The sequence below is a fragment of the Elephantulus edwardii genome, unplaced genomic scaffold (assembly GCF_000299155.1).
Source record: "Elephantulus edwardii isolate Elephantulus edwardi_28Jun2011 unplaced genomic scaffold, EleEdw1.0 scaffold00211, whole genome shotgun sequence".
Classification (NCBI taxonomy): Eukaryota; Metazoa; Chordata; class Mammalia; order Macroscelidea; family Macroscelididae; genus Elephantulus; species Elephantulus edwardii.
Genome location: NW_006399961.1, coordinates 1014267 through 1026498, shown reverse-complemented (window position 1 = coordinate 1026498; position 12232 = coordinate 1014267). Strand labels below are relative to the sequence as shown.

The 12232-nt window shown below is 38.8% G+C and overlaps 1 pseudogene; it reads left to right on the top strand.

Annotated features, from left to right (window-relative positions):
- Nucleotides 1–11349: 11349 nt before the first annotated feature.
- LOC102873046 lies at nucleotides 11350–11666 on the top strand (annotated as a pseudogene).
- The last annotated feature ends 566 nt before the right edge of the window (nucleotides 11667–12232 follow it).

Here is a 12232-nt window from a genome sequence, read left to right as displayed (position 1 = left end):
ACCCTATGATTAAACATCCTCCCCCAACCAACCCTGACCCCTCTGCTTCCACCCTCCCCACCTTGGATCCTCATACATGTTCTACAATAATGGTCTTATATAATATTTGTCCTTATGGTACTGAGTTAGTTCACTCAGCATAATTCTTTCCAGTTCCTACCAAGTTAGGTAGTAATTTACAAAATCATTGCTCCTGCGTGCTGCATAGTATTCCATTGTGTGAATATACCATAATTTCTCAATCCATTCAATTGTGGTTGGACATTTGGGCTTTTTCCATGTTCTTGCAATGGTGAATAACACTGCTATGAACACTGGTGTACAAGTCTCCATTTGTGTTTCAGTTCTCATTTTCTCAGGGTATTATTTCAAGCAGTGGAATAGCTGAGTCATACGGAATTTCTATTTTCAGGTTTTTGAGGAAGCGCCAACTGCCTGCCAGAGTGGTTGTACCATTTTATAATCCCACCAATAATGTATGAGTTTCTATCTTGCTACATCCTCTCCAACGTTTATTACTTGCTGTCCTGTTAAACTTTGCCACTGCTACTGGAATGAGATGGTATCTCATTGTGGTTGTGATTTGCATCTCTTTATTGTCTGTGATTTTGAGCATTTCTTCAAGTGTCTTTTGCCCATTTGAATATCTTTTCTGTGAAAATTCTTTCCATGTTTTGTGCCCATTTTGTGTTTGGATTATCAGTCTTTTTCATCTGGAGGCCCAGGAGTATTCTGTAATCTTTCATTATGAGATCTTTGTCTGAGATAGTATTGTCAAATGTGTAGATTTTCTTTTCACCCTGTTTGAAAAGTTTTTGATGTGCACAGGGATTTAATCTTTAGAATGTCCCATTCAACAATTTCATCCTCTTCAGATTGTACATTTCTGGATGTATTTGGCAGTCTGTTTATACTTTAGACTGGGCCTTCTAAGCTTGATCTCAGTTTGTCTCTTATGAACTTTATGGTTTTGGGCTTTTTCTCCCAGGTCTCTGATCCACCTTGAGGTGATTTTTTGTATATGGTGTGAGATAGGGATCCTTTTTCAGCTTTCTGTAAGTAGTAGTCCAGTTTTGTCAGCATCATTTATTGAAGAGGCTGTCATTTCTCCATTTGACCATTTGATAGGTTTTATTTCCTTGTCGAGTATCAGTTGCCCATATATAGCTGGGCATATTTCTGAGTTTTCAATTCTGTTCCATTGGTGTATGTGTCTGTCATTGTGCCAGTGCCATGCTGTTTTGGTTACTATTACTGTGTAGGAGGTTTTCAAATCAGGAATGCTATGCTTTCCACTTGATTCTTTTTTCCTCCAAAGTGCTTTGCTTATTCATGGTCCCTTTCCTCCCCAAATAAACTTGACAATTTCCCTTTCGATCTCCTTGAAAATGAATTTGGTATCTGTATTGGGATTACATTATACATATAGATTGCTTTTGGTAGGACTGTCATTTTCACAATATTGAGTCCTCCTGTCCATGAACAGGGAACATTTCCCCATTTACTTAGGTCTTTTATTTTGTCTTGCAGAAAAATTATGTAATTTTCTTTGTATGGGTCTTTTTTTAAAATTTTTTTATTTATTATTAATTTCACTGAAAATTTACAGAGACTTTGGATTTCCATTCATTCATTGTTGCACTTTTCTCCCCTCCAAACCCTCCCGTCCCAGTATACTACCCTCTTGGAAAAGTAAAAGAAAAATTCTTTCATTGTTTTACAATCCCTCCCCTCAGGTCTGCTCCCCTATGCAGTCCATAGCAAAGGCTTTATAGATCTTTTGTATCTCTAGCTAGTTTCACTCCCAAGTATCTCAATTTGTTGTTGCTTTCTGGTTTCCTTCTCTGAATTCTCTGTTACTACAGAGGAATCCCACTGATTTTTGGATGTTGATCTTATATTCTGCTACTCCATTAAACTGGCCTACTAGCTCTTCAAGTTTTTTTGTTGAATCTTTGGGGTTTTCTGTGAACACTATCATATCATATCATCTACATATAGTGACAGTTTAACCATCTCTTTGCTGATCTGGATGCTTTTTATTTCCTTCTCTTGTCATATTTTCCTAGCAAGCACTTCCAAATACAATATTGAATAGAAGTGGTAACAGTGGGCATCCGTGTCTGGTCCCTGTTCAACAAGAAAAAGGCTTTTATTCTTTCGCCATTGAGAATGATGTTGGCTCTTACTTTTGCATAAATACTTTTCACTCTGTTGAGGAAATTTCCTTCTATTCCAATTTTGCTGAGTGTCTTTATCAGGAAGGCGTGTTGGGTTTTGTTAAATCCCTTTTCTGTGTCAATTGCTAAGGTTATATGGTTCTCGTTAATTACTTTGTTAGTACAACAAATTACATTGATTATTTTTCTTATGTTGATACAGTCTTGCATACCTGTTATGAATCTCTGTTGGTCATGGTGAATATTTTTTTATGTGCTTTTGGATTCTATTGGCTAGGATTTTGTTAAGGATTTTTGAATCTATATTTATGAGAGATATTGGTCTGTAGTTTTCTTTCTTGGTAATGCCTTTGCCTGGTTTTGGTATTAGGTTTATACTTGCTTTATAGAATTACTCTAGAAGTGTTCCTTCTTTTTAATTATCTAAAAATAATTTAAGTAGAATGGTTGTTGTGTTATGTTGTTGGGTGATAGATCTTCTCGGAGTGTTTGATAGAAGTTAGCTGTGAAGATTCTGGTCTAAGCCTTTTCTTAAGGGGATGTCTTTTTATGACCTGTTTAATTTCTTCTTTTGTAATGGGTCTAAGTGTTCTATATTTGTCCTTGCATCTGGGTAGGCCATGAGTTTCAAGGTATTTGTTTATTTCTTGTAGGTTCTCAAATTTATCAGAGTATAGCTTTTCATTGGATTGGATTTGGCCTCATATTTAAAATGGCATTTGGTCACCAGTTTGAGGCTGCTTTTCAGTTTGGGAAGATGAGTAGAGCAGCTGGATTCTACAAATGGGTTTTGTTGTTGTTTTTTTATTTTCTGTTTTGGTTGAGTCTTGGTTGTGGACTGTTGCTCACAATTGGGTGTAAGCTGATTGAATTTGGCCTCTATTTAAAAAGGCATTTGGAGGGAGCTCTGGTGGCCTAGTGGCAAGAAGCTGCACTGCAATCCCAGAGGTATGTGGTTAGAGTCCACCAGATGCTCTTCTGAAGAGGGAGGGGAAGTCTCCTCCTGTACCAATCAGATCCAATTTGATGGTACACACACAAAAAAGTAAAAAATAATAAAGTAAAAAAAAAAGGCATTTGGGCCCTTGGGATGGTTTTAATTGTTTTCAGTCAAACATTCTTTTAAGTAGTCTAACACTGATCTGTACAGAGGTAACTTGTGGTTGTTGTGATGGTAAACACTGTCACACTGATGTGACAAATGCAAGAATGGTTACCCATGGTGAACACAGTTTGGTGGAACTCTCCAATTAAAACAGGCTTGGAAGCAGGAGTGGCATCCACTTCTGAAATAGTTTGCCTCCAGAAACTCTATGAACTTAGAGAAACGATGAAAGTTATACAAGTGTTCAGGATTTCATTCGTAGGGTCGCTATGAGTCATCTACGACTCAACAGCACTTAACAACAACTTTTCATAGTACTCTAATATTATAGATTTAATTTCATCTGGTTCTGTTGTGATGTCACCTATATAATTTCTTAATCAAGTTATCTATGTCTTCTCTTTTTTTCCTTTTGTTAACTTTATTGACCCTTTTGAAAAGCTAGCTCCTGGTCTTATCGTTTCAATTGTTTTTCTGTTTTCTATGTCGTTGATTTCAGCTCTTGTCCTGATAATTTATTCATTCTAGAAGATGTAGAATTAGATTGTTGTCCTTTTTCTATTTGCTGAGGGTGTTGTGTTAGATAATTGATTTTTCTTCTTTCTTCCTTTTTTTTATGTGTGTGCGCCAATTGCTATGAACTGCCTCCTGATGACTGCCTTAGTTTTATCTAAGAGGTTTTGGTATGTTTTATTTTCATTTGTTTCAAGAAATTTTTTTCTTTCATTCTGTATTTCTTTTATAACCAAATTATGTTCTAGAAGAGAATTATCTTAGTATTTATTTCAATAGTTTTGAATTTGTTGAGGCTTGTTTTGTGCCCTAATATGTGATTGATTCTGGAGAATGTATCACGTGCACTTGAGAAAAAAGTGAATTGAGTTTTAGTTGAGTACAGTATCATGAATACATTCACCAGGGTCAAGTTGGCTGATTGTATAGTTTAGATCTTCTGCATCTTTGTTGAGTTTCTTTTGGATTGACTTATCCTTTGGTGATAGTGATGTGCTGAAATCTCCTATCACTATTGTGTTGCTGTCTATTTCTTTCTTCAGTTCTGTTAACTGTTGTTTTCTGTAGTCTATCATTTGGGTAACACCGCATGGTTCAAAATTGAGAAGGGTGTACGCCAGGGATGTGTCCTATCTCCATACCTTTTCAACCTGTATGCAGAGCAGATTATCAGAGAGGCTGGGCTCTATGAGGAGAAGTGTGGTGTTAGGATTGGTGGAAGATCTATCAACAATCTGCATTATGCAGATGACACAACCCTGCTCAATGAAACTGAGGAGGACCTCATGCACTTACTGCAGAGGGTCAAGGACTGCAGCCTTCAATATGGACTGAGGCTCAGTGTCAAGAAGACAAAGATTCTTACCACTGGACCAATCGGTAGCATCAGGATGGATGGTGAAGAAATTGAGATTGTTCACAGCTTCAGTTTGCTTGGCTCCACGGTCAACACTCTTGGCACCAGCAGCCAGGAAATAAAAAAATGTATTGAGATGGGAAAGTCTGCTGTTAGGGACCTCTCTAAAGTACTCAAGAGCAATGGTGTCTCTCTGGAGACTAAGGTGTGCCTGATACAGGCTATGGGCTTTGCAATCACTTGTTATGCATCAGAGAGTTGGACAATGACTAGGGAGGATAGAAGGAGAATTGACGCCTTTGAGCTATGGTGCTGGAGAAGAGTGTTGAATGTTCCATGGACTGCCAAGCAAACAAACAGATCCATCCTAGAGAGGGTTAAATCAGGCTGCTCCTTGGAGGCAAGGATTCTGGGGCTTCGTCTGACATACTTTGGACATGTTGTAAGGAAAGACAGGTCCTTGGAGAGGGACATCATTCTTGGTAGGGTAGAGGGACAACGCAAGAGGGGAAGACCCTCTTTGAGGTGGATTGATTCAGTGACTGGGGTAATCGGGATGGGTGTGTCAGAGGCAATGCAGTTGGCACAGAATAGAGCAGGGTTTAGGGCTGTCGTACATAGGGTCGCTATGAGTCGCAAACGACTCGACAGCACATAACAACAACAACAACAACAACAACAACATCATTTGGTGCATAAACGTTGACCAAGGTTATGTCTTCTTGATGTCTTAATGCCTTTTCTTATCTTTTATGCTGATTTGCATTCTGCAATCTATTTTATCAGAGATTAGTATTGCCAAGCCATTTGCTTGGTATAATTTTTTCCAGCCTTTTGATTTTGAGTCTTTCTCTTCTTTTTTTAGATGTATCTGTTGTAGGCAACATATTGATGGGATTTGGGTTTTTATCCATTCTGCTATTCTTTTTCTCTTAATGGGTATGTTTAGTCCATTCAAATTAAGTGTGCTTATTGTCAGCCCAGGTTTTACTTTTGCCATTTTGCCGGTTCTTTTTCTGTTGTTTCTGGTTATTATGGTCCATGCACTTTCCTTTGGTGTCTCTGTGTGAAGAACTTCCTTTAACATTTCTTGTAGTAGTTTTGGTCTTATTTTAAAAAAAACTCCTTAAGTTCTTTCTTTCTACAAAGGATCTAATTTCTCCTTCCCATATGATGGAGAGCTTTGCTGGGTATTGGATCCCTGGCTGGCAGTTATTTTCTTTCAAATTTCTGTATATGCCATCCATTGTCTTCTAGCTTCCATGGTTTCTGCTGAGAAATCAGAACTTAATCTAATTGTTTCCCTTTTGTAGGCGACTCTTTGTTTTTCTTGTGCTGCTTTTAGAATTCTATCCTAATATTTTAATTTGGAGAATTTGACTACGATGTGTCTTGATGTTTTTAGTTTTGGGTTTAACCTATTTGGTGTTTGCTGTGCTTCTTGAATGTGCATTATTTCATTCTTCAAAATACCTGGGAAGTTTTTTCCTAGTGCTTTTTCCACAATTTTCTCAGTGATTTCCCTGTCACTCCCCTGTTCTTGAATTCCAATCATATGTAGGTTATTCCTTTTGATGTCATCCCATATAATTCTTAATATCTTCTTTATATCTTATCTCTGATTTTTCTTCTAGTATGTTTTCAGTGAGGCTCTTGTTTTTCAGCTCTCTGACTCTCTGTTCCATCTTTTCAGTTCTACTTTTTTGTCCTACCAGTGTGCTGGACACTTCTGCATTTCAATCTTAGCATTCTGAATTGTGTTTTCATGTTTTTCTGTTATTTCCAGTACTATGTTGGCTGTCCCCTCTCTGTCTTGTGATGATTTTTTAAGTTCTTTTACCTCTTTTTCTATACTATCAATTCTTTCTTCTATCTTTTCACCCCTTTTTAAAATTAATTTTAATGAAAGTGTATAGAGATTTAGAGTTTTCTTCCATTCATTCATTGTTGCACTTTTCTCCCTGCCTACCCTGCCCACCCCAATTCACTCTTCTCCTTGAAAAGTAAAACTCTTTCGTTGTTATGCAATCCCTCCCAAGTCCACTCCACTGTGCAGCCTTCATTCTGGACTCCTGTCATGACAATAATACCCAACATATATCCCTTTTAAACAGTTCTCTCCCTCATCTGTTTCAATGCTTCCCTAAACCCTGATGTCAGTCCTGTTTTACAACAGTGGCCCTGTGCAATATTTGTCCTTCTGTGACTGAGATATTTCACTCAGAATAATGTCCTCCAGGGTCACTCATTCATTTTGCATAATATTTCATGAGTTCCTTGTTTTTCAATGCTGCAAAGTATTCCATTGTGTGAATATACCACAGCTTCTCTATCCATTCGTTTGTTGATGGACACTTGAGTTGTTTCCAGCTTTTTGCTATTGTGAACAAAACTGCAATAAACATGAGTGTGCATATATCTGCTTGGGTGGTGGTTATGGTTTCTTTAAATTACCAGTAGTGGAATTGCTGGGTCAAATGGTATTTCTATTTGCAACTTTTTGAGAAAGTGACATACAGGCTTCCACAGTGGTTGCACCATTTTACAATCCCAGCAACAGTGAATAAGGGTTCCAGTTTCTCCACAATCTCGCCAGCATTTGATATTTGTTGTTCTATTAAATTTTGCTATTCTTATTGGGGTGAGATAATATCTCATAGTTGTTTTGATTTGCATCTCTCTTAGAGATTTTGAACATTTCTTCATATGCTTGTTGGCCATCTGAATGTCTGAATGTCTTCTTTGGTGAAGTGTCTGTTCATATCCTGTGACCATTTTCAACTGGGTTTTTTACCTTTATCTTGTTGTGGTGCTCAAGTATTTTATAAATTGTAGATATAAGTCCCTTGTCTGACATGTCATCACCAAGTATTTTTTCACAATCTGTGGCTTTCTTTTTTACCTTGTTGGAGAAGTTTTTGGATATGCATAGGGGTTTGATTCTTAGAAGGTCCCATTGGGGGATTGTGTACCAGGGAGGGAGTCTTTCTTTTACTTTTGAAAGAGAGGAGTGAACTGGGGGGCTAGGGGGAGAGGGCTGGGTGGGGAGAGAAGTGCAGCAATGAATGAATGGAAATCCAAATTCTCTGTAAATGTTCATTAAAATTATTAAAAAAATAAAATAATTTAAAAAAAAAGAAGGTCCCATTCATCTATTTTATCCTCTCCTGGTTGTAGATTTTCCAGGATGCTTGGAAGACTATGTTGTGGATTAGGACTTCTAGAGTTCTTCCAACCTTTTTTAAATGAAGTTTATAGTCCTTGATTTTAGTCCTATGTCCATAATCCACTTTGAATTGTTTTTTTGTATATGGAGTGAGGTGTGGATCTTACTTGAGTTTCCTGAAGATAGTTTTCCATTTTTTCCCAGCACTATTTGTTAAAAAGGCAGTCATTTCCCCACTTAATTGATTTCATCTCCTTGTAAAATATCAGTTGACCATAGGTAGATAGGCTGATTTCTGGGTTCTCAATTCTGTTCCATTGATTTGTGTTTCTGTCATTGTGTCAGTACCACGCTGTCTTGACCACCATGGCAGTGTAGTAGAATTAGAAATCAGGGAGTGAAATGCCTCCTACCTTGTTGTATTTTTTTGTTTTTTTTTAAGGAGTGCTCTGCTTATTTGGGCGGGGGGATTGTTCTCTTTCATTACAATTGAATTTGGAGATTGCCTTTTCCATCTTATTGAAGAATGGACTTAGTATTTGTATTGGGATTGTATAGAACGTGTACATTGCCTTTGGTAGAATCGGCATTTTTACAATATTGAGTCTTCCTGTCCATGAGCAAGGGGTATTCTCATTCACTTCTCCAGATCTCTTTTTGTTTCTTTTTTAAAAAAATTATTATTTTTGTATGTACCATCAGATTGGATCTGACTGGTACAAGAGAAGATGTGCCTCCTTCTCCAGCAGGTGTCTTTTTGTTTCTTGTAATAATGTTTTGTAATTTTCTTTGAATTGATCCTTTGTGCTTCTTGTTAGGTTTACTCCTAAGTATTTAATCCTGTGATTTGCTATTGTGAAAGGTATTGTTTTCTCAGCTCCAGTTCTGTGTTCACTTTGTCACTGTAGAGAAATCCAATTGATTTTAGTATGTTGATTGTGTATACTGCCACTTTGCTGAATTGGTAAGTAGTTTGCTTGCTGTGTCTTTGGGGTTTTCTAAGTATACTATCATATCATCTACATAGAGAGATAGTTTTAGCTCCTCTTTGCCAATTTGGATACCTCTTATTTCCTTCTCTTGTCTTATTGCTATTGCTAAGACTTCCAATACAATATTGAATAGAAGAGGTGATAGTGGGCATCCTTGTTCTCAAGGGAAATGCCTTTAATCTCTCTCCACTGAGAACAATGTTGGCTCTCAGGTTTGAGTATACACTTTTTACTAGGTTGAAGAAATTACCCTCTAATCCCATTTCATGGAGTGTTTTAATCAGGAAAGGGTGTTGGATTTTGTCAAAGGCCTTTTCTGCATCAATTGATAGGGTAATGTGGTTCTTGTTCTTTGCTTTGTTAATGTGATGAATTACATTGATTGTTTTTCATATGTTGATTCTTTCTTCCATCTTTTGTATTTTCTTTCATAGCTGCTCAAGGTGCTCCTCATCAATATATTTCTTCCGGACTTTTGTCTCTGGAATAATTGCTTTCTTATTTGTTTCTTGCATCATTTGCATCTTCTTCTGTAGCTGTTCAAATAACTCCACATCAACATATTTCCTCTAGTCCTATTTGGGGTATTCATTGGGTCTGCTTTTTTAGGAGAAGTGTTATTTTGCTTTTTCATGGTGACTGAAGCAGGCGGTTGTTTTCTTGACATTACATGAGTCTTTTCTTAGTAGCTGTTAGGTTATAGTGACTCAGAGTATGGCAATGTTTTGTGAAGGACCTGTATTTTTGAGCTCCCTTATTGGTCCATGATGTAGCTAGACTGCAGTGATTCCCCCAAAGTACCTGAATGGGAAACCAGGAATCCTGTTGCTCCCTTCCAGAACTGTCATCTCTGCCTCACTTGAGCTGTCCTGCTCCCTTCTGCTTGAGCTTAAGGGGTCCTGCATGCTGTAGCTAACTAGTGTAGAAATTATCAAACAATATCACTAATATGACATGCAAGCAATATCCTACTGAAGATTATAAAAAAAAATTACTGAAACAGTACCTCAGCAGAGAACTGCCTGATGTGCAACCTGGGTTTAGAAGAGGCTGTAGTGCTACTAGGGACATCATAGCCAAGGTTAGATGGATCTTGGCCAAAAGCAGAGTGTACCAGAGGAATGTCTGTGTTTCATTGACTATGCAAAGTCATTTGTTGTGGATCACAACACATTGTGGCTAGCCTTGGGGAGAATGGGAATCCCAGAATATGTAACTGTGCTCATGCTAAACCTATACTTGGACCAGGAAGCCATAGTCAGAACAGAGCAGGGAAACACTGTATAGTTCAGGATCAGGAATATATATGCAGAATAGATCATTCAGGAGGCTGGACTCTGTAAGGAGGAAAGTGGCATCAGGATTGGAGGAAGACTCATCAATGTGAATTATGCAGAGGATACAACCTTGCTTGCTGAAACTGAGGAAAACATGAGGTATATACTGCAGAAGGCCAAGGACTGTAGTCTTCAGTACAGACAGAAGCTCAACATCGAGAAAACAAAGATTCTCAGCAGTAGGTCAATGGCAGCTTCATGATAAATGGAAAAGAGATTGAAATTGTTGGTAACTTCAGTTTGCCTGGTTCAACAATCAACAAACAGTCTTGACACCAGCAGTCAGGACATCAAAAGAAGAATTGCATTGGGAAAGTCTGCTGTCAGACTTTTTAGAATACTCTTTAGAATACTGAATACTGAAGAGCAACGATGTCAGTCTGGAGATCCAGGCCATGGTCTTTACTATTACGTGAATGTGAGAGCTAGACTAACTAAGGATTATAGAAAAAGGATCAATGCCTTTGAGTTGTGGTACTGAAGAAGAGTGCTGAACATACTTGGACTGTTAGGAGAACAAACAGGTCTGTCCTGGAGAGGGTGAAATCAAGCTTCTCCCTGGAGGCAGGGATTTTGAGGGTCCATCTCACATACTTTGGGCATGTGGCCAGGAGGGACAAGTTCTTGAAGAAGGACATCATACTTGGAAGGGTGGAGGGATGGTGCAGGAGAGAAAGAGTCAGGATGAGATGGACTGACTCAGTGACTGGAGAAATGGGATTAGGTCTGTCAGAGACAATGAGATTGGCTCAGGATAGAGCAGATTTCAGAGCTAATGTACACAGATCACTATGAGGTGACTCAATGGGTGTATCAACATCAACATCAACAACAACAACAAATGTGCAACTGTTGTTGTTAGGTGCCATCAAGTTGAGTATGACTCATAGTGATGCTCTGAACAGACCTGTACCCTGTCCTATCCTGTGCCATCTTCACAATCTCTGACACACTGGAGCCTATTGCTGCATTCACTGTGTCAATCTGCCTGATTTAGAATCTTTCTGTTCTCCACCTTCCTTCTGCCTTTCCAAGCATGATATCCTTCTCCTCCTGGCTATATGCCCAAAGTAGCAACAGGACCTCTTCACAAACAGAATTAAATGGAGAAAAACAATTTTCTTTATAAAAATGTCGAATCTAATTTTTTTAACTGTTTTTAAGTGTCTTTTTAGTGGCGCGTCGGGCCTTTGACTAGCTATGTCTGCGAACAGTATATTGGACCCACAGAGGCCAAAGTGCTTAGGTACAAGCCGCCTCCGAATGAGTGTAACCCAGCCTTGGATGACCCGACACCGGACTACATGAACCTACTCGGCATGATCTTCAGCATGTGTGGTCTGATGCTCAAGCTGAAGTGGTGTGCTTGGGTAGCTGTCTACTGTTCCTTCATCAGCTTCGCCAATTCCCGGAGCTCAGAGGATACCAAAGAGATGATGAGGAGTTTCATGCTGTCCATCTAGGCCGTGGTGATGTCCTATCTACAGAATCCTCAGCCCATGACACCTCCATGGTGATGCCAGTCTTGATGTATGTGTGTGTGTGTCACATTCTAGGTGCCCTTTATTCACCTTGCCTCGGGCCTGGCCTCAGGCTGTTGAGTTTTCTCTCCATTGGCTGAGACCTTAGGCTTCTTCCCTGGTGAGGCATCTCAGGACTCTCAGCTGAGTGGACCAACCCCTCCGCTGGGACACATGGAGAACAAACATCCTGAGCCTCCACCTGGACCGTCCTTCCTCACCCTGCTTGCTGCTGGTGGGAGTGGTGTCCGTTTTTTGAGTATTTCCACTTTTCTTGTTGCAATCAGTTAATAAATTTATCCCTGGGTGGGGGGAAGAAAGTGTCTTTTTACTGTGATTTTAATGAAAGTCTATAGAAAGTTTGGGTTTTCACTCATTCATTGATGGACATTTTCCTTTCTCTCTCTTCTTCCCCCCTCCTTGAAGTTACTTTGTAATGCATGGCTTATTCCAGGTTGTTAATTGTTATGCATATTATGCCTAATCATATATTCCTTTCAGACACTCCTTTCCCACATTTGTCACAGAGCTGTCAGAACCACTGTTATCTTTCCTCTTAGATC